The sequence below is a fragment of the Solanum verrucosum genome, unplaced genomic scaffold, assembly GCF_900185275.1.
Source record: "Solanum verrucosum unplaced genomic scaffold, falcon-dt-bn FXZP01000085.1, whole genome shotgun sequence".
NCBI classification, from domain to species: domain Eukaryota; kingdom Viridiplantae; phylum Streptophyta; class Magnoliopsida; order Solanales; family Solanaceae; genus Solanum; species Solanum verrucosum.
Genome location: NW_026019839.1, coordinates 3,596,021 through 3,616,459, shown reverse-complemented (window position 1 = coordinate 3,616,459; position 20,439 = coordinate 3,596,021). Strand labels below are relative to the sequence as shown.

Sequence of the window (20,439 nt, the reverse complement as noted above, 5' to 3'; positions counted from 1 at the left end):
GATGAACCCCGCAATTGACTCCTACAATTAGTCCTATTCAGCTCAAAGAGCTCCTACCCCAAAGAGGAGCAGAATTCCAAGCTTAAATCAACCCAAAATAGTTCATGCACCATGAGAACAAGAAATCACCTTTGAAGTTAAAAATAGAGAATAAGGAAGAAGACTTACGACAAAAACGTGCAACCAACGAGCCTAACAAACTCCCGAAACAATACCACAACCATTTCTCACAACAACCAACAAATTCCCACAAAGAAACGAGTTCCCAAAAGAAATATGTGAATGAGAGTGCCTAGGAGGAAATAAGGTTGAAAAACATATTTAACTACCAACAGTTGCCGTTAAAGTGGGCACTTTCGCTACTTAAGCGACCTCGCTAAAAAGACACCACTAACGCTTAAGCAGCTAGGCTTAAGCTGGAGGCTTGCTAAAGTAGCACCCTGGCCACTTAGGGAACTAGCCCTTAACTGTAAAGGCCAGCTAAAGTGGCACCATGGTCGCTTAAGCAACCACTGCTTAAGCGGTACAAGGGCTGCTAAGGCGCTTACACCAGCACCAGGCACCAACAAATTCAATTAATCCCCAACAGACTCTGCTTGGGTGCTCGAGATTAGTTTGGAAACACGTACACATAAATGAACTATATTACCCCATAGAATTTGATATTCCAAACTAACTGGAGATGTCGAAACTTCCAATGGAGGTTGCCTTGACAAGAAGTGGGCCTTGTACCTAAGCTCCATTTAAGACAAAATCCATGAGGTAAATAAAAATGACTCTAGAAGCCTCGGGACCCAAAATAAAAGATCATTCAAGACCAAACTCGACGTTCAAAAGTTAACAGAACTATCAAAATTACATTATGAGGTCGTCTACCTGAAGTTTTGACCAAAGTCAACTATTCAAGTTTTGAAAGATCTAAAACACGTAAACACATATACGTGTTCCTCAAACTATTTTTTAGAATCTAACTAATAATATTTTCTATTCTATTCTAGAATGTTTCTCAAACTATTTAATTCTAGAACTATCCTTTCTACAATATTTCTAGACTTTTCTCTCTATACTATTCATTCTAGAGATTTTCCTTCAATTCTCTACAACTTTGAATATTCTAGATTCTTCTTGACTTGTCTTAGATGATAATTAAGTTGGTGATAATTCCTAACACTCCCCCTCAACACCAACTTTTTTTCTTATTTATGTTTGTTGTGAGTGATTCTTGAAACTATGCAAGTATCATGATGTCCATGCCCTTAGAGGATCTCTACCTTTGTCAGATTATTTCGATCTTATGTTTTGAAGCATCTTCAAAGGTAGCAGTATCTTTGATATTGACCACCTCTGCTAATGTTGCATCTATATAGTTGGCATTTGAGCGTTTCGATAGTGTCCTCCTTAGTTGAGGTTGCAAAGCTTCTTGGACTCTTTCTTGCAATTGTTCTGGAGTTTCATGTAATCTAGTTTTCCATGAACTCTTATTTCTCCTTTTGAAGATATTTCCTCTGTATGTGAATTATATTTTCACATACCTCTTGTTTTGGTTATGCCTTTATTCCTTGTCCTTCTTCTTCAAGTTTATGTTGTAGCTTTTGCTTCAATTCTCTTGAGTTTGATAGTGTGATTCTTCGTACCACCATCTTGGTGTTTCTTCAAGTACCACATAAGTTATCTTGGTTGGCATGACATATATCAACTTTAATCTTCTTTCCTCCATGATTGTCAAGCTTGTTGCTTTGAAGCTTTGATATACCTTAACGTCATCCAACTTGAACACAACATAGTTTTCCAAAGTTATTAGTAGTGACACAGATAATAAGTTCTTCTTCATACCTAGAACATGGGAAACATTTTGAGGTTTCACTTGTCTTGAGTTGTGATGAGGTACGAACACTGTCTTGTCAATATAAGTTTTTTGTGTTCTTGAATCATTTGTAATCACCACTACTCAATTGCCTTTATATTCAGTCGTGTTGATAAGATTTTCCTCATCACCGGTCATGTGATTGGAGCATTCCAAATCAACGATCCAATCATATTCATAATCGACTAGTTTATTACTTACGGTTGTAACTCCAACCTCATCTTCTTCATTAGGATAAGAGATGATAAGATATTTATGTTGATTGTCTTCTACAACTACATATGAGGTCTGGAAGTCCCATTATTCTTCTTCATCTGGTTGGTTTTGGGAAGAAGTAGTTGTGCTACCTTCAACTTTCTTTTATCAATAGTCTCTGGCGTAGTATCATTTCTTTTCACAATTGTAGCACTCTTTATTTGTCTTTTATTGAAGCATTGGTTTGCACACTTGTAATATTAGTTTCTTTGATGTTGAACCTCCAATCCTTTTCGATAGTCTTGTCTTGTGATGAAGAGTGCCTTATCTTCATCTTTTATAGAGACTTGATAATGTTTTCTCCAAATCTTCTTCATTTGCTAACTCAGATAAAGTTGGTTTTGTATCCTAGCCTCGTATGGTTGTAATCATGCTTTTATACTCCAGTCTTAGACCATGAATAATGATTCTCCTCATTCTTGTCTCTATGATAGCATTCTCTGAATCTAGTTTGATATTTCATCAGATAAAGATTTTACCTTTGAGAAGTACTAACTGATTATCATATTCTGTTGTGAGATTGACAAAAACTCATTTTCAAGCCTTTGTAATCTCGCATCATTCTTCTTTGTGAAAATCATTGCAAGTGTGTCCCAAGCTTCGTTAGGTGTCTTCGTATTAATTCGTTGTAAGAACTCATCCTCAATTGTTACCATGAGAACAAACATGACCTTTCCAGTTTTGACTTGACTTTCCACCTTTTTTGTTGCTTCAACATCTGTTGGTGGTATAGTATATGATCCACCAATAATATCCCGTAAATCCTGACCGAAAAAGTACTATTAATTGCCTTATCATGTTCCATGATCCGTAGTTACTTGCATTGAGCTCCTCAACACTATTGAAAGTGCTTGCAAAAATCTATCATTGATTAGTGCCTCGCGACTTTTAGCCTCTAACAATAGCATGTTGGATCTCTTTTTCTTCATCTACAAATGAAAAAGGCATGTTGTCATTTTCACTCAATTCAGAATGTTTTATGTTTTTGTCTGACTTGTCTCTTATACCAGTGGCGGAGCTAGTAAGAGTTCAGGGTTCATCCAAAACCCATTTGACTTCATGGCTCGTGTTCTTCCTGTACTACTTTTTTTTTTATAACTATAGCCATTGTAATGTAGAAACAAATAATTCTTCCATCGAAAGCCTATAAAAATAGATGCAATATATATGTATACAAATATGATCTTCATAAAAACGAGGAATTTGAGGTTTAAGGTGTTGGATTCTGCTGGTATAGAAGCAGAGGCTTCTTCTGGTTCTGTTCTTAGTAGAACTGCAGAAATGACTGGAAATGTGTTGTCGAAAACTCAATTGGCACTCTTCTTTGAGTTGTTACCTCGCTATTTATCCATCAAACTTTGATACCACTTGTTGAATATATTTGGAGACGGGCATAGTCGGATGCTTACAACTTTAATTATTATTATTGCAAAGTAAGAATCCGTTTCAGTCTTACAATTTTGCTTACTCACTTGGTTTTTCCTTCAACAATACTCTTTAATTAACACTCACTCTTGTTTGTTATCATGCTTACTTGCTTTGACCACTTGCTTGGGTAGTTACCACTCTATTTTTTAATGTTCCTCAAACTATTAAATTTTAGAATACTTCTAGACTTTTGTCTCTAAAACACTCATTCTAGAGATCTTCATCCAATTCTCTACAATTCTTGAATATTCTAGATTCTTTTTGACTTGTCTTAGATAATAATTAAATTGGTGATGAATTTTTATCATGTGATTCTCTTCTCTCTTTTATTAAAATTAAATCGAGAAAATAGTCAAATGAGCCCTCAACCTATTAGCGAATTTTCAACTACACACATATACTTCACGGGAGTCTTATTACACTCCTGGACTATTTTAAAGTGGAATAAATAACCTTTAAGTGTTAAGTTGGCACATAGAGTGCATTTCACTCTCTTTGAGAGAGTGAGAAGCAATACACATGTAAGAAGTTTATTATATTTCGGTTATAGTTAAATAATTTATATTTTTTGTATTTATTTATTTCTTAAAAATAAAATTCCCTCCCCTTTAATGGAGGTAATTACTTTTTTTCACCCACTTCCATGGTGAAGAAGGAACAACAATCTTAACACTTCCATCTTTGACGGATTGGCGGTGCCGACGACGACAAGGAAATAATAGAGAAGAGGAAGCCAAAGAACTAAGAAGAGTTTATCGGCAACTTTTTCTGGCAACTTTTTAATCTCTTCTTTTTTTCAATTTTCTTCATAATTTACCTCACTTTTCATTTTTTTTTCATATATACAAATCAATCTTTCGAGTTTCCCAAAAACAAACATCAGATTTGTAATTTTATTTACACATAATTTACAATCAAAGAAAGAAATAAAATAAATTCAAGTCCTTGTTCATTTGCGGTAGAAATGTTGATTTCTTTCTTTAACCCATTTGATCAATTTGTCTTTCCAACAATACCTATTAGTGATTTTTGTTCAGATTTATCATTAGAAAAAGATTCTTGATAAGATTTTTCTAAAATCTGATCCTCTTTTGCATTTTTATCTATCACTAGAAGAAACTTTGATATTGTTTTAATGGTGAAAAAAATAATGGAGGGTAATGAAAAGAAGAAGAATGAGAAAGAAAGTAAATCAAAAACAAATTTAAATAGAAAATACACATGTTAAAAATGGGTTGGTGTGTGTGTTTTACTTCACACAATAAATCTGGGTATATCATTTTAGGGTGAACTTAATTTCATTTTGAAATAGTCCAACTGGGTAATAAGTGTATAGTTAAAAATTCAATAATAGATTGAGGGGTATTTCACTATTTTCTCAATTAAATCTACACTTGCAAGTTGAATATTGTGAATTTCGTCAACTTTTCCTGGTTAATTTAATGACTAAAATGGTAGCTAATAGTCAATTCTTATTAGGAACCTAATAATAAAACGAATTGGTACACACTTTTTTTGTGAATTCTGGTGGAGTATACATGATATATGACAACAACAAGAATTTTTTACCAAATTAAGTCATTATTTAAAGCAACTCACCAATATAATACGTTTTTAAATTTTTTTTACAAAACTAATATAAACGTATTTCACAGTAACATTTTTGGATATAATTTATTTTTAAAAAATTCAACCGTGCTCTGACGGTGTTAAGTTGAGAAACGTTATTATGAGTAACGGTTTATGCTATGAGTAAAGTTTTATAATACGTTACTGTGAGTCACATCTTACACCTAAAACGTTACTCACAGTAGCGTTTCTTAATAATCCAATCAAGGGACACCGAATCCTGCAAATTTAGAATTGAATCCTGCAAAGTATACACTCCCTTTGTCTCAATTTATGTGACACATTTCGGATCCGAGATTCAAACAAGTTTATGTTTGACTGCAAATTTTTCACATATTTTTTAAATGATATATTGTCAATAGTTGTGACTTATTACTTTTTACTTAGTTTACAAATCTATAAATTTCATTTTTTAAAAATTGAAAATTTCATGAGCAAATTCTCGATCAAACTTAAATTGTTTGACTCTCAAAAAATGAAATTTGTCGCATAAATTGGGACAGAGAGGGTATATTAATAATTTGTACTCTAAAAGGTTATTTCTTCAATTACTGGGAGATAATTTGTGTATACGGATAAAAAAAAATCTTATAAAATTATTACATTAAAATCCATTAAAATATAGATTTGTTTTACAAACTATAGCTATATTTGTTGGATTCGATTCTAAATTTACAGGATTCGATGTCACGTGATTGGATTCTTAAGAAACGTTAATGTGAGTAACGCTTTAAGTGTAAAACATGACTCACAGTAACGTATTATAAAACTTTACTACGAGTAACGTTTTTAGCGTAAAATATTATTCACAGTGACGTTTCTCAACTTAATTGATTTTTAAAAAATAAAATATACCCTAAAACGTTACTATGAAATACATTTATACTAGTTTTGTAAAAAAATTAAAAAATATATTATTTTGGTGAATTGCTTTAAATAATGGCTTAGTTTGATCAAAAGATCCAACAAGAGCTTAAACTTGTTTTACAGGTCTTTGTTATGTTGTGTGAAGAAATTTTAAAACTTGCGAAGAATGCACCTAAACGCATTAATGAACTTAGAAGTAGGAATTCATAAATTGTACATCTGATGAATTTCTCTGAAATATTTGACATACAAATTTAGATGAATTGAGAGATCTACTAATAGTTGTATCAATGAACATATTTTAGGTCGGAAGAAAACCAATGGGGCACTACTCTTTAGTTCTTCCAAGGACTTTTTGTTGAACTTCCCAAGTCTGTTAGATGGAACTAGTACTCCCTCCGTTCAACAATAGTTGTCAACAATCTTCAATGACAATAAATATATATCTGGAAATAAATGTGTACCCTAATAACAAAGTAAGGAGGTGTGTACAATTAACTACTTTATATATCCTTGTACTCTGTAACTGTAATTAGCCAAGACATCGATTCAAACTCATGACATGACGTCGATATAAGTACAAAATGACAAATAAGAAATAGAAAACGACTAGCAGTTTCTCTATTTCTGTAAAAACATAAATGTCAGGAATGTAACCAATTTCTTAATTAGGCTTAGCCAACCACAAGTGATGAAGTAGGAAATTTAAAGAAGCAATTCAGGCAGTTCTCTCAAACTAATATTGTGATATGTATGTGCGATTCACTGTGCCTCGAGAAATATATAGACACTGTATTTGTGCCTCTATCGGCTGCAACACATTAATTATTGCATGAAAAACACAATGAATAACAAAAGAAAAATGACATATTAATAAATATCATAGTGAGTTATATAACAAAAGAAGGTCCATCACCACTGCTACTAGCTAGGGGACAATAACACCATCAAATCTTATATACTTCATGTAGTAAGACTCATTTCATTGATCAGTCAACAACATTGTAATACCAAATTCATAACGAAACAGATTAGTCACCATAATAATTATAAATTATAAACAACTTGTACTTCAGGTGATGCACGCCGAAATGAGTTTAGCACAATGGGGATTGTGATTGTTCTGCTAGCATGACGACCTGTTTTCGAGGGTTGAATTAGCATTCTCTCCAGCATGGGAGACTTGGCCAACAAAAGCTTGATAAGCTGCAACTCAGGCTCTGAGCCTATAGTACAACTTAGCTTAACTTCTCTAAGGTGATTAAATGTCACATCTGAGCAAGCTTCCAATTTAAGACATTCTCGTTCTGGAATTTCATCATCTTCATCAATCACCTAAGAAGGATTATAAACAACCCAACTCTCTAAACTTATTGAGGATAATAAGTATGAAAATACGAGAAATAGAAAGGAAAGAGTGGAATGTTTATGAACCTGGATTTCAAAATATTGCAGATGCAGGAAGCTTCTTAACAAGCAAAGAACACACAAGACGTTATTCAATTGCTTCAGAAGAATCGAATCTAAGCAAAGATGTTTGACGCATTTAAGATTAAAAGGGAGCCTTGCTGGTACTTTATTTGCTACTGCAACCACAAACTAGCGAGAAAATACAAAATGACTCAAAGTCAAAACGATAATTTAATCCATCTATGATTACACTCAACGAAGTGATAAAGAAAATTTACCTTAAGACTAAACCGATTCAACTTGAGATGTTCAAGAGCAGAGAAAGACTCAAGAAAACTTCCTGTCCCCACGTGATATTTCTTATGCGTAAGTGAAAGTTTTGCAAGATGCGGGGCACTTTTAAAACATATAATTCCTTCATCTTCGATGTATTCAAAGGATCTCAGCATGGGAGCACTAATTTCAGCGTCATCGATGGCAACATCATCGCACACCAACTGCTCGATCAATGGACAATTAGAGATTAAACTTTCAAGAACTATGGAAGAAATTGTGACTTCAGATAATTTCAGGCTAATTAACTTGTGAAATCCTTTAAAGGCTGGAGGAACAATCTGTATTTCACAACCAGAGAGAGACAGATACCACAATTGCGAACATGTAAAAAAAGAAGAATGCATTTTGTATTGGCTACACCCACAGAATGTAAAATCAAGATGCTGAATTCCATTCCTAGAGAGGAAATATACCAACTTGTCAAGCTCAGGACGACCTCTTCCATTAGTATAAAGGGAGAAGATAAACTTAGAAATTGGTCCGGCATGAAAGGTTAAAAGGTGATATAAAATGTTATTAAATTGAATTGAAGGAGATCTCAATTCCTCTACTAGCGAATGTTCTAGGTAGAGTTCCAATTGAGGAATTCTGCACCACTTATATCTCCATTTCGTGGATAAGATGTTTGTCCGCACCACATCTCGTAAAGGCAAAAATTTAAGAATATCATGAATTACATTCTCAGGAAGGCTACTAAGTACATCCAGATCTACACTTTGACACGCAATTTCTTTGTCATTAGGAGACATCTGCAGAAAGTAAACAAGAATAAGGAATATCCAAACAATCTACAGTATACAAATGAAAGAAAAGGTTGCCACAACAATACATACATCAAATAGTCTAAGGTATTATTAAGATTTATTATAAAATTAAATACAACATGAAATTTCTTTTTAGCTCACTAGAAAATCAAATAAAACACAACGAATGATGATAAACAAATAAAGGAAGAATCGAAGGGGTGAAGTTTTGGAAAAACATAAACCAGGCTCCGAGTTTTGGTATCTCTCAGTTAGAAACCCTCTTCTGCTCCTGAGTTGCTTATGGTGATAGAGATGATAGAGTAGAGGCCACTGAACTAATCTTGACCTATTCACTTTCCCCAGAAGAAAAAAAAAAGTGAAGGGGTCATTCAAGGAGAAAATGATCAAAATGGTCCTTAATGTATGGCTTTGATTCCATTTGGTCCTTAATGTATGGACTTGATGGAAATGGTCCTTTATGTATCATAAATTGTAATCAATTTGATCCGTAACCCTAAAATTAATATTTTATTTTATTTTGCCATCAAAATACACGGAATATGTAAAAGATGCGCTCGTTCAAGACTTTCCTTCCCCTGTTTCCAAAAATTTCAAAATGGCACATCAAATTTTTTTTAACCAAAAGGGCAAAATCGCTCTTGACGAAGCGATTTTCTTCTGACAAAATTGACGTTGTTACTCCTTTAAAAAACATAAAAATCGCTGCCGGTCCAAAAAAAAATTCTTTTTTCTTTAAAATCGTTGTTGTGAATTATTTTTTTAACAACGCTGCCCCAACAGCGTTTAAAAAATAGAAATAGCTATTATAGCAGCCATTTTCTTTAAAAAGTTGAAATTTTTTTTTATTAAAAATTTCCGAGGCGAGGACTGCTTAAAAAATAATGGGAAATCGCTCCACGTGTAGCGATTTTAGTTAATTTCTTTTTAAATAATCGCTGCCATTAAAATTTTAGGATTAAGGACCAAATTGATCACAATTTATGATACATAAAGGACCATTTCCATCAAATCCATACATTAAGGACCAAATGGAATCAAAGCCCATACATTAAGGACCATTTTGATCATTTTCTCGTCATTCAAGCGTTGGGAATTAACAATTTGTTTCGTTTAAATGATGGTTACCTATTACTCTCCTCTTGTCACTGTTTGACTTATCACATCCACTTAAAAAAAATTAATGGAAAAATTTTGCACATCATTTATTATCATATTTTCTTATTTTTTCTACCATTTCAAAAAATATCAAATATCAACAACCTTTTCATTTTAGTATCTATTATAGTATATGTGATATTTTTTAATATTTAATTAATCAGATATTTTATTTGATGTAGGGTAAAATGGTAATTCAACTTTGCACTTTGAAAAATTCCACTTTTAATAATATTAATTGTTGGTGTAATATACCACAAATACAATAAATTACAGTTGAAAATAAAATGACAAAATAAATAAATAATTTTTTAGGCTGAAGCGCGGATATCTCGCACTCTTTAAGGAGATTCAAGCTCACTGCGGCATAATCTACACCGATTCAGCAGTATCACTCTTAACTTGTCCCCTCCAGGATACAACAGTCCAACAACGTCGTACAACTCAAGCAACTCTGGATTAGTTGAAGAGTCCAAAGCTCCACAAAAAAACACACATTCCTTCAACATATAATTATTCTCTTTTGTATAGTGAATATAGTTGAAGACTTAGAATATTTTATTGTCTCAACTCTCTATTTCACTACACTTACCTCACTGTAAACTACAATATTTTCTTGTACTTCTCTTCTTTCTTGGGATACTTCACAAAGGAAGAAACTTCACTATTTAAAGGTGAAGAAGTCTTCCATATAATTAATGAGTGGAATGAGGAATAGTAATATGGGTAGATAAATGTGATAGATGTTATATGAGTTATAAGAAACTAATGGTCATATGAGTTACAAGAAACTAGTTACAAGAATTAATGATCATATAAGTTACAAGAACCAATAGTCATCTTCTACCATAATTTATACTCACTAACATATGCACTTAATATTTTATTTTAAAAATAAAATGCATATACACAAATATTCTCCCACTCATTTTAATATTAAAATAAGAGAGTTCACCAATTTAGTTTGAATGTAGACTATTGTGCATAATAAAGGTGTGCTCTGTATCGAACATTCATTTAGTAAAACAATAATTTATACTCCAAAGTCAGTGGTGGTCTCAGACTTGAACTACCACTGCTTAAGGGAAATAAAGTATCACTGCTTACACATAATAATTAAGGTGTTGACATAAGCTTTTAAAGTCAGCACATAACGGCCTTGTGCCATCTCGATTTTCATGAGCATTATTGAGAACAAACTCATTCTCATAGAAAGCGGCCTACTTTCACACTCACATAGGTGAAATCTGTCAAGGGTGCTCTTATAATTTGACACCTCACTCATACGAGATACAAAATTTCATTAAGAGTTCGAAGACTCAACCTCCACAAATCATTATAGGATAAATGCACTTACATCATAGGGATTGAACAAAACTAATAATAGTGCACTTCACAACAAGTGCACTATTATTTGAAATGGTTTCGGCTAGTGATTTGATATAAAGCCGATAGGAAATGGTTCCAGCTAGTGATTTGATATAAAACCAATAGGAAATGGTTCCGGCTAGTGATTTGATATAAAGCCGATAGAAAATGATTTTAGTCAGTGATTGACATAAGGCTTATGGAAAATGGTTCCGGCTAGTGACATGACATAAAGCCGATGGGAAATGGTCCCAGCGAGAGTTGATTCTCATGTTTTGATGTATTTTTATACTTATGATTGATTTATTGAGTGAGCAGGGTTGATGTATTTGATATTTGTGATTTAACTACTTGAGACGTGTTGATTGTTGACTTGGGACTGTGAATATTGAGACTTATGAACTGTTTATTGTAAAACTGTTAGGTTGGGTTGATTTTCCGTGCAGGTTGTAGTTTGAGAAGGTTCGGTAAGGATGGAAAGGAGTATCCGATTTCGAGCTAGGTTGCCTAGTTTATTAGTTTGCTTGTTAGGTACCATGTTGTTGGTACTCATTCCTTGCTTCTACACTTGTGTAGGTTTGCTTCTACATGTGTGTACGTTCTGAGCCCGGTACCGTGTGATCGTCCTTCTTCTCTTACTTTCCAAGGCTTATCAAAGGATCATTAAGAGGTAGTTGTTTGTCAACTGTCACCCCAGCGAACCCTCGATCTTTTCCTTTATGTTATGTTTTGTTCTATTTGAGAAACAAAGACTAAGGACTTGTATTTATCTTTCGAATTCTGTTTTTACATTAGTGGCTTGTGCAAATGATAACCATGTTTTAAGGTGTTAATAGAATGAATGAGTTTTCCGCCTTTGTCTTGTTCTTGCTTTATTTTTTTTCCTTTTTCTTTTGTTTCGTTGGGTTGAGGCTGATTTGTCTTGGTTGGAATAGAAAAGTGTCATCACGTTCATTTTTGGGTCGTGACAAATGGTATCAGAACCCTAGGTTCATAGGTCTCACATGTGTACAAGCCAAGTATAATTAAAGTCTCGAGGATCGGTATGGAGACGACTGTACTTATCTTCCAGAGGCTATGAAGACTGTTAGGAAAATTCCTCTTGTTCATTATATCTTATCATGTGTGGTTACCCTTGCTTGTGCTGAGTTGCCGCATGTTTTTTTGGCAGATGCCAAGGACTAGAGCTTTTTGTTTCTAGTGGTAGAGAAGAGACAGTCCTGATGGAGTTATTGAAACCCCAGCTAGGGGTAGGGGTAGGACCCAAGCTAAAGGTTGTGCTTGTGGAGTAGCACCAGTTAGAGGTCGTGCATGTGGAGCGGCACCCGCCAGAGGTAGAGCTAGAGAGGTTTCTCTTGAGCCACAGGGTGAGGTTGCTGGGACCAGGTTCCTCCCGAGTTTGGAGCTCCTTTGTTTCAGTAGACTTTATTGAGGATGCTTGGTGTATTAGAGCTTTTCTCGGGGTGGTGCTTCAGGTACACCACATGGTTCTCAGACTGGGTTAAGAGCGTAGACTCTAGGTCAACAGAAGACTCCTCTGATCTTTCATTTTCTCACCAAATTCTCCAACATTGCTACTCTTTGAATTTCATACCAAATTCTCCGATTCCGCACTCCGATCTTCCATTTTCACACCTTTACTTCCCAGTAACTACGAAACCAATCAAAAAGAAAGAATTAGAAATTATAGCAAAAAGAAAAAGAATCAATAGCAGAGTTCAAACTTGATAGTTGAAAAAAGGCTTATTACTAAACTATACTAGCTATGGAATTCTTATCTATTTTTGTGGAAAAGTCACAGTGTTTGGGTAATTTTTTTACTACAAGAACAACATCAGATGTATGGATAAAAAATCTGAGAAGTTGAAGAATATCAAAAGTGAGGTGCAGCGAAGAGCGGAAGATGCCTGGAGAAACATAAAAGACATTATTTCACCCAATGGCCAGGCCTGATTAACTAATGTTGATACCACTACTGCAGATGTGGCAGTTGTAATGCAACGATGAAGAATTGAGATTCAAATTTGGGTTTCACTTCGATTGTTGGTTTTGGGATTAAAGTCGTGATTCGAGTGACGGGTTGGAATTCCAAATTGGTCGATCGTAGCAACTATGTTTGCTACAACAACTATGACAGTTGTTGCAACAATTATGATAATTTCTAAAATACCCAATTTAAAAAACTAATAAATGATAGATCCACACTTTCTCCTATCCTTCAAAACAAATATTTGAATTACAACCAAAAAAAATAATTAACGAACCAAATTAACATCAAACAAAAAGTAATTCATGTATTACATTAATCCTCTCAAAATAAGCTTCCACATTACAATATAGCTATCCACTATAACCTTTTACATATAAAAGCAATATGTAATTCATGATAGTTGTTGAAGAACACTGCCAATATTTTGCAGAGAGAAGAGAGTTTCACTATAAGTAAAAATACGTTCAATCTTGCCAGGAAATTCTTGAACCTCAAAATGTCTCCAACTCTTATTCTTCATATCATAAATATAAAAAACCAAAACATCATCATGACTTCTCCATGTTATGTGTATTGCAAATACAATTTCTTCAGCACCATACTTGCGAATCATAAACGGATCAAAATAAAACTCATTAGGTTCCCTTTCTAAAGCAATATGAAGTATCTCATGTTTCCATTCTTCGTCTTCTTCAAAAACCCATAGATAAATGTCGTTACCAAACTCATAATCTGAATATTTCATCATTCCTAATTTTCCATTCACTTCTATTAGCATATTGTCACAATCGATAAAACTACGACATAATTCAATCGACATTGTGATACTTGTGAAAATTTCTGATTTAACATCAAACGCAACTATACAATAGTCCGGAGCAATCATGTTCGCCATATTTAATCACTTCCCTCCATGATTTATCTATGCCTAAAGTGAAAACCCATGCTCTTGATAATTTTCCGTAAGTTTCAATAGTAACAACAACTTTATACTTGTTTTCTTCATGCTCAAAACCTATTGAACATATAAAGTCCACACCCTCATGAGAACATCGGGAAGAAATCTTACTTCTCTAGTAGCGGGATTGCAAATGGCAATATACTTCAGATCCCATATACAAAACAAACCATTATCCGACTCAATATGATAATTATAAGCTAAACGACAATTAATAATTCGATCATACAACTTACTAAAATTGTCAATTTGATGATACTTGGTGGCATTTCCATCTTCTTCATCATGATGATCTTCTATAGCGTAACAAACGTCGTCTACGCAGGCAATCAACTTAGTCTCACCACGATTGATCTTTAGAATAATTGGATAAATGGAGATCCACAAAATTTGGTTCCAACACAATTGAATTATGAAATTTCGAAACACATCTAAAACGCATTAAAGACTTAACAGGAAGCCAGGAGAAAATTTGGATGGTAATATCTTGAGGAATTGAGTCTTCTTCAGAATTCATCGCCATCTTTGATCGCTGAAGTTGTCCTAATTTTAGGTTTTATAACTTGTTAAAATGCCTATTTTGTTAAGTTGTCCTAATTTTAGGTTTCCTAATAGGGCCATAATCTTCTAAAGCCCAAGTCTACCAGTCAAAACGAGGACAGTGTATCTGTTCACATTATTGATGTTTCATGTATTTGAGTAGTCCATAAATCCTTAACTTATATCTTATTATTGTATGAGATGTAGGTCTAATAATTGTATCACATACAATTAACTGTTAATATCAATTCTTATACATCACGTAAAGTGATGTATGCGATCGATAAGAGAGAGTAGGGATTTTTGTAATTTTTTCAAATGGTAGGAAATATTATAAAATATGGTAAAATAAGTTGTGTATTTAGGTAATTTTTTCTTTTTTATTGAGAAAATCCAGATATAGCAAACATAATAGACTTAATTGTTTGCTATGGAGGTTGCGATTTGTATATTTCGTGCGGTTGTATATTTCGTGTGCAAATATACAAATAGGATAAGTATATACAAATTCTCTATTTATACATTTAGAAATTTTCAGAACTCCATTTTTATATTTTACTTGTTAATATACAAACAAGGTAATTTTTTGTGAATTTTTCATAAATCGTATAAAAATAGTTAGGTTTTGAGATGTGGTAATCCACCGTGAACTGTAGTTCCAGGTAAATAGTTAGCTAGAATGCGATAAAGTACTTAACAATAAACACAAAGAGTTTTACGCGAAAACCTCATTGCTCAAGGGAGTAAAACTACGACCTGTCACATAGGATTTCAAGTTGTTTTCACTAATATCAAGCAAAATGTGAATACAAACTCGATTGTTGGTTCACGAGTCGGGTCCTGATTCAAAAGTCGGGTATCGCATCGGTTGTTGGTTGTCTGGATCAAGTCCTGATTTGAAAGTCAGGTCTCGATTCGAGTGACGGGTTTGAATTTTGGATTGGTCGATCATATCCAACTTTGAGTGTCGGTGTCAGTTCTTGGGTTGGATATCCTACCCAGTTTGAATGTCAGGTTTCAAGTCGAAAGTCGGGGTCAGGTCATGGTCAGATCTCAGGATCAGATTTTGGATCAATCATCGGGTTTGTATCTTAGTACAGGTGTCGGGGTCATGTCCTAGATCGATTATATGAGGTTGATTTCCGGGTCAGAAATTATTTTCCTAAAAAGTAATTTCGATTCTCTAGCTAAAAATAAAAGATACTTTCTGAAAAATATTTTTGAAGGCTGGTGGATCAGAGTTATCCATGCACTCTGTCACAAGACCACCTACAGAAAAACAAACAATGATAGTGAGTAGGAGGAACAAAATCATACCAAAGTGGTAACAACAATAGTGAGCTACTCATGCACTCTGTCACAAGACCACCTACAGAAAAACAAACAACGATAGTGAGTAGGAGGAAGAAAATCATACCAAAGTGATAACAACGATAGTGAGCTACTCATGCACTCTGTCACAAGACTAGAAAGAATGTTATAAAGCAAGAAGACTTACTAAATAATGAAGCTACCTTCCATTAGACAAGATCCTATAAAAACAAACAATGACCATCAGCCATGCAATTACAAGTCAAGAATTACATATAAGAACCCTCATTTTCATGTAATGTATACAGCCATGTCAACAATCAAAACGAGTCTGTGGATCCGATACCAATATTGTATTTGCACTCTAATCGGCTTGTGAGCCCTATTCTAACACTCTTTTATTGGTGAACCTGATTCAACAATATTTCTCAATGCATATAATCACTAATCTCTATTTTCTTAATGCGATTTGTTTGACTAAACATAAATTTTTAATGAAAAATGCTCAAAAATCTCCTTTTTAACATATTAAACATAATTCATGATTTTCCTTTGTTGTAGTTGTGCTTCATTTTGAGTTTTGAGTCTTTACTATTTACGGATAGCAAATCTTTTCTACAAATATCTCCCTTAAATATCTAATATTCTAGACTATCTTGATTCTTCTTAAGTACAAATATCAAAGATATTACTTTACAAAATTCTAGAAAGTTCTACTAAATATCTAAGATATTTTTTGTAACTCCAAAAAATCAACTTTAATTTTTCACACTCCCCCTTAAAGTGATTTTTTTAAAATTACCCCACACTTGTCGTGGAAGAACTCAAACAAAGCTTTGCACCATGTCTTGGTGAAGATGTCAGCAATTTCTTCCGGACTCCTCTTGCTTCGTCAAATGATAAAGATTTTCCATTATCGAATGGTCCATGTAAATTATCTCCCTGCTGAGTTCCTGAACTCCCCTTTTCTCTTAGCTTCCTGAGAATAGTACTATTTGAATAGACATCTGTGATAGGCAAGTTTGGAACTTCAACGTTCAAGATTCTGGAACCTGCAACTTTATACCACAAAAAGTTATCATCAATATAAGCTTCCTCATTTGAGTCGGTGATGATCTGATGGTCAATTTCCTGTGTAGCCTCATCACTATGATAGGATTCATCATTAAATTTCCTTTCTTGCTCTTCAATAACTTGTTTATCAGCTTCAGCGCTTTCAAAAATTATGTCATCTATCGCTCCACTTGAAATTTGGCCTTTATGATTAGCTTCTTCATCTATTTGATCTTTATCTTCTTCCTCTGCTAATTGTGTTTAATTTGATCTAAGCTAGTGATTGACCTCGATATAGCAGACGATTGACCAGAGACTTCAACTTTCAATACATTTTCCCTCAATGCTTTTTATGAAAGGTCGCCACTTTCATATATTGCATGTTCAGGATCTTCTTCTTTGATTTCTACAATAGCAGCTACCATATCACCACTGGGAACATCCTCAAAAATTTCTTGCTTCATGCCGACAACATCAGTTTCTTGGTTTTCCACATGATCGGCTATACTATATTCTAGATCTTCGATCCAGCCTCTTTCAAGATTGATGGAAATCATGACATCTATTGCTCGAGCCTCAGCTACTAAACACTTTCCCCGCTCTTCTTCTTCAGTAACTTTTTGAGTCATATTGCTCTCCTTGGCTCGGCAATATCTTTTTATGTGCCCAGCTACTTCACCACAACGATAACATCTGGGGCTTCTTACCATAATAGTTAGAAGGCTCTTCCTTCTCTCCAGGTGAGCGTGAACCACCTGAGGATCGAGAGCCATATTCTAACACTCTTTTTACTGGTAAACCTGATTCAATAGTATTTCTCAACGAGTATAATCACTAATCTTTATTTTCTTAATGTGATTTGTTTGACTAAATATAAATTTTTAATGGAAAAGGCTCAAAAATATCCTTTTTGACATATTTAAAATAATTCATGATTTGTTTTTGTTGTAGTTGTGCTTCATTTTGAGTTTTGAGTCTTTACTGTTTACAGATACCAAATCAGGGAAAATTGCAGAGTGTTATGTGGAAAGATGCTTATCAGGCAATCCCTGTATAGTTGAATACACTGCTAATTTTACGGTGCCAAGCAATTTCGGACGTCCTGGAGCTACATTATCACCAATTTTCATGACAAGGAGGTGCATATGTCTGTAGGAGATAGATTTGCATGGCTACGAGACCATGAATTTGCACGCCAGACTGTGGCGGGGGTTAACCCTGTTAGCATTGAACTACTTAAGGTAGCCATAAATTTAAAAGAAATGTTGTAGTAGTCTGCTATCGCCTCAGTGATTTGCCTAAAGATTCTTATTTCTTTGCAAACAGGGACTTCCAATTTTCATGACTAGGAGGTTCAATTCATATATTAGTAGTACTATTTCTTTTCTTATTTCAATCTAAGTTGAATTTTCCTCTTATAAAACTGATTTATAGCCGCACAAACATCTATGACTTTATCTTAGACCACAAGTTTCAAAAGTCTTTCTTTCTGTCTTAAACTCTGTGGCAAATCAAACAACATGTCACATAAATTGAGACAGATGGAGTACATTTTATACAGTTTAAAGTGTTGTCAAATCAAGTGAAGTTCCATAGGCATAACCAGATGTGTATCGAATATTGCAGGATGAGAATCCACGCATGTGCGGAACCATACATTATTGCCACCCATAGGCAGTTAAGCTGTATGCACCCAATTTACAAGCTGCTCCACCCTCATATGCGCTACACATTGCAAGTAAATGATTTTTCTAGGAAAACTTTTATAAGTGCAGATGGAATTGTTGAGGCACTCGACAGTGCAGGGACGTATGGGGTAGAGTTAAGCTCTACTGCCTACAAGAACCTATGGCAGCTCGATATGGAAGCATTGCCTGCTGATTTGGTTAGAAGGTAAAATGCTCTCATATATTTCATGTTTAAATTTGTGAGTTTTCTCTGCAAATGTGCAACGCACGTTCCCAGAACTAGTTAGACCAATAATCTGATATGAAAAATGGACCTATGCTAAAAATACTTTCAAAGCATTTGTCATATGGTCTTTCTTTTGATATTTAAGCAACATAATGAACAGGGGCATGGCTGTGGAAGATCCAACAGCGCCATGTGGAGTGAAACTTGTAATTGAGGAGTACTATCCTTCTGCAGCTGATGGCCTTCTCATATGGTCTGCAATAAAAGAACTTGTGGAGTCTTATGTTGAGCATTATTATTCTGAGCCTAAATCTGTCATGTTATATGTTGACAAAACAAGGGACACCCCGATAAGAAAGATGAACCTTGGTGGCCAAACCTTGTTTCTAAAGAGGACTTATCGAACATACTTGCCTCAATGATTTGGGTTGTTTCTGGTCACCATGCAGCTATAAACTTTGGACAGTATCCATTGGCAGGCTACATGCTGCATCGCCCCACCTTAATGCGGAAACTCATTCCTCAAGTAGAAGAGCTTGAGTATAAACAGTTACTTCTTGACCCTGAGCAAATGTTTTTATCTTCTTTGCCTACTCAATTTCAGACAACCAAGTTGTTAGCCATTCAAGATGCTGTATCGACACATCCGCTAGACGAGGAATACTTGCCTCAGCTGCAACAACTTCATAGCTTCTTAAACAATGATCAACAAGTAATAAAAATGTATGACCAATTTTCTGCAAGACTAGTGGAGATTGAGCAGACTATAAAAGAAAGAAATGAGGATGCAAGTCTTAGAAACAGATGTGGTGCTGGTATTGCACCCTATGAACTGCTTATACCCTCATCATCAGGTCCTGGTGTAACTGGTATGGGTGTGCCTAACAGCATCAGTAACTAACCATGTTTATTTGCAAATGAGCCCGAGATGTTCGCCCCTGGCTCCGGGATTAACTTTGGATGAAGATTCAAACAAGAGCCAAGACAAAATAAAGAATATGCTTGGTGCTCAAGAAAATAGTGTTATTGTTGTTGTAGTATTGCTTGGAACTAGAATTTTTTTTCCACTACAAGTATCAGTTGATCACCAAGTTCATTTGCTTCTTTATGGTTTGTTTTTGCTTTACTGATTAAGAGACATACAATCTTTAGTGATTTGGAGGGATTCTTTGGTGTCCATATAGACCTGACTAAGGTGTAAAACAAAAAAAGAATAGATATTGAGTATTTCCAATGCAATTTTAGTCTCTATCTTTTACCTTTATAGACATTTGTAATAGGAGTATATTTTTACAAAAATATACAGTTAAATAAAAATAATTGCACCCACATAGTTTAGTGTATGGAAATTCAATCCTTGAAAACATGTACGCATCTGAACTATTAGCTTCACTAACGCACACCGGCAAAAAACAGTGTTTGTTCACACCATTCGGTGCTTGTTCACATCATGATAGCTCAGTTATTGCTTGTTCTGAATGAAAGTGACTACATACGTACCTTTCTTTAGTGCAGAACGGATTTATGATTGCGGATTACACAGGGTGACATCTTAAGATGGCATCAAGGGTGATTAGGTGTGACTTACTCGATA

The 20,439-nt window shown here is 34.4% G+C and overlaps 1 pseudogene; it reads left to right on the top strand.

Moving 5' to 3' along the window:
* Nucleotides 1-18,076: 18,076 nt before the first annotated feature.
* On the top strand, nt 18,077-19,746 carry LOC125814665 (lipoxygenase 6, chloroplastic-like; annotated as a pseudogene).
* The last annotated feature ends 693 nt before the right edge of the window (nt 19,747-20,439 follow it).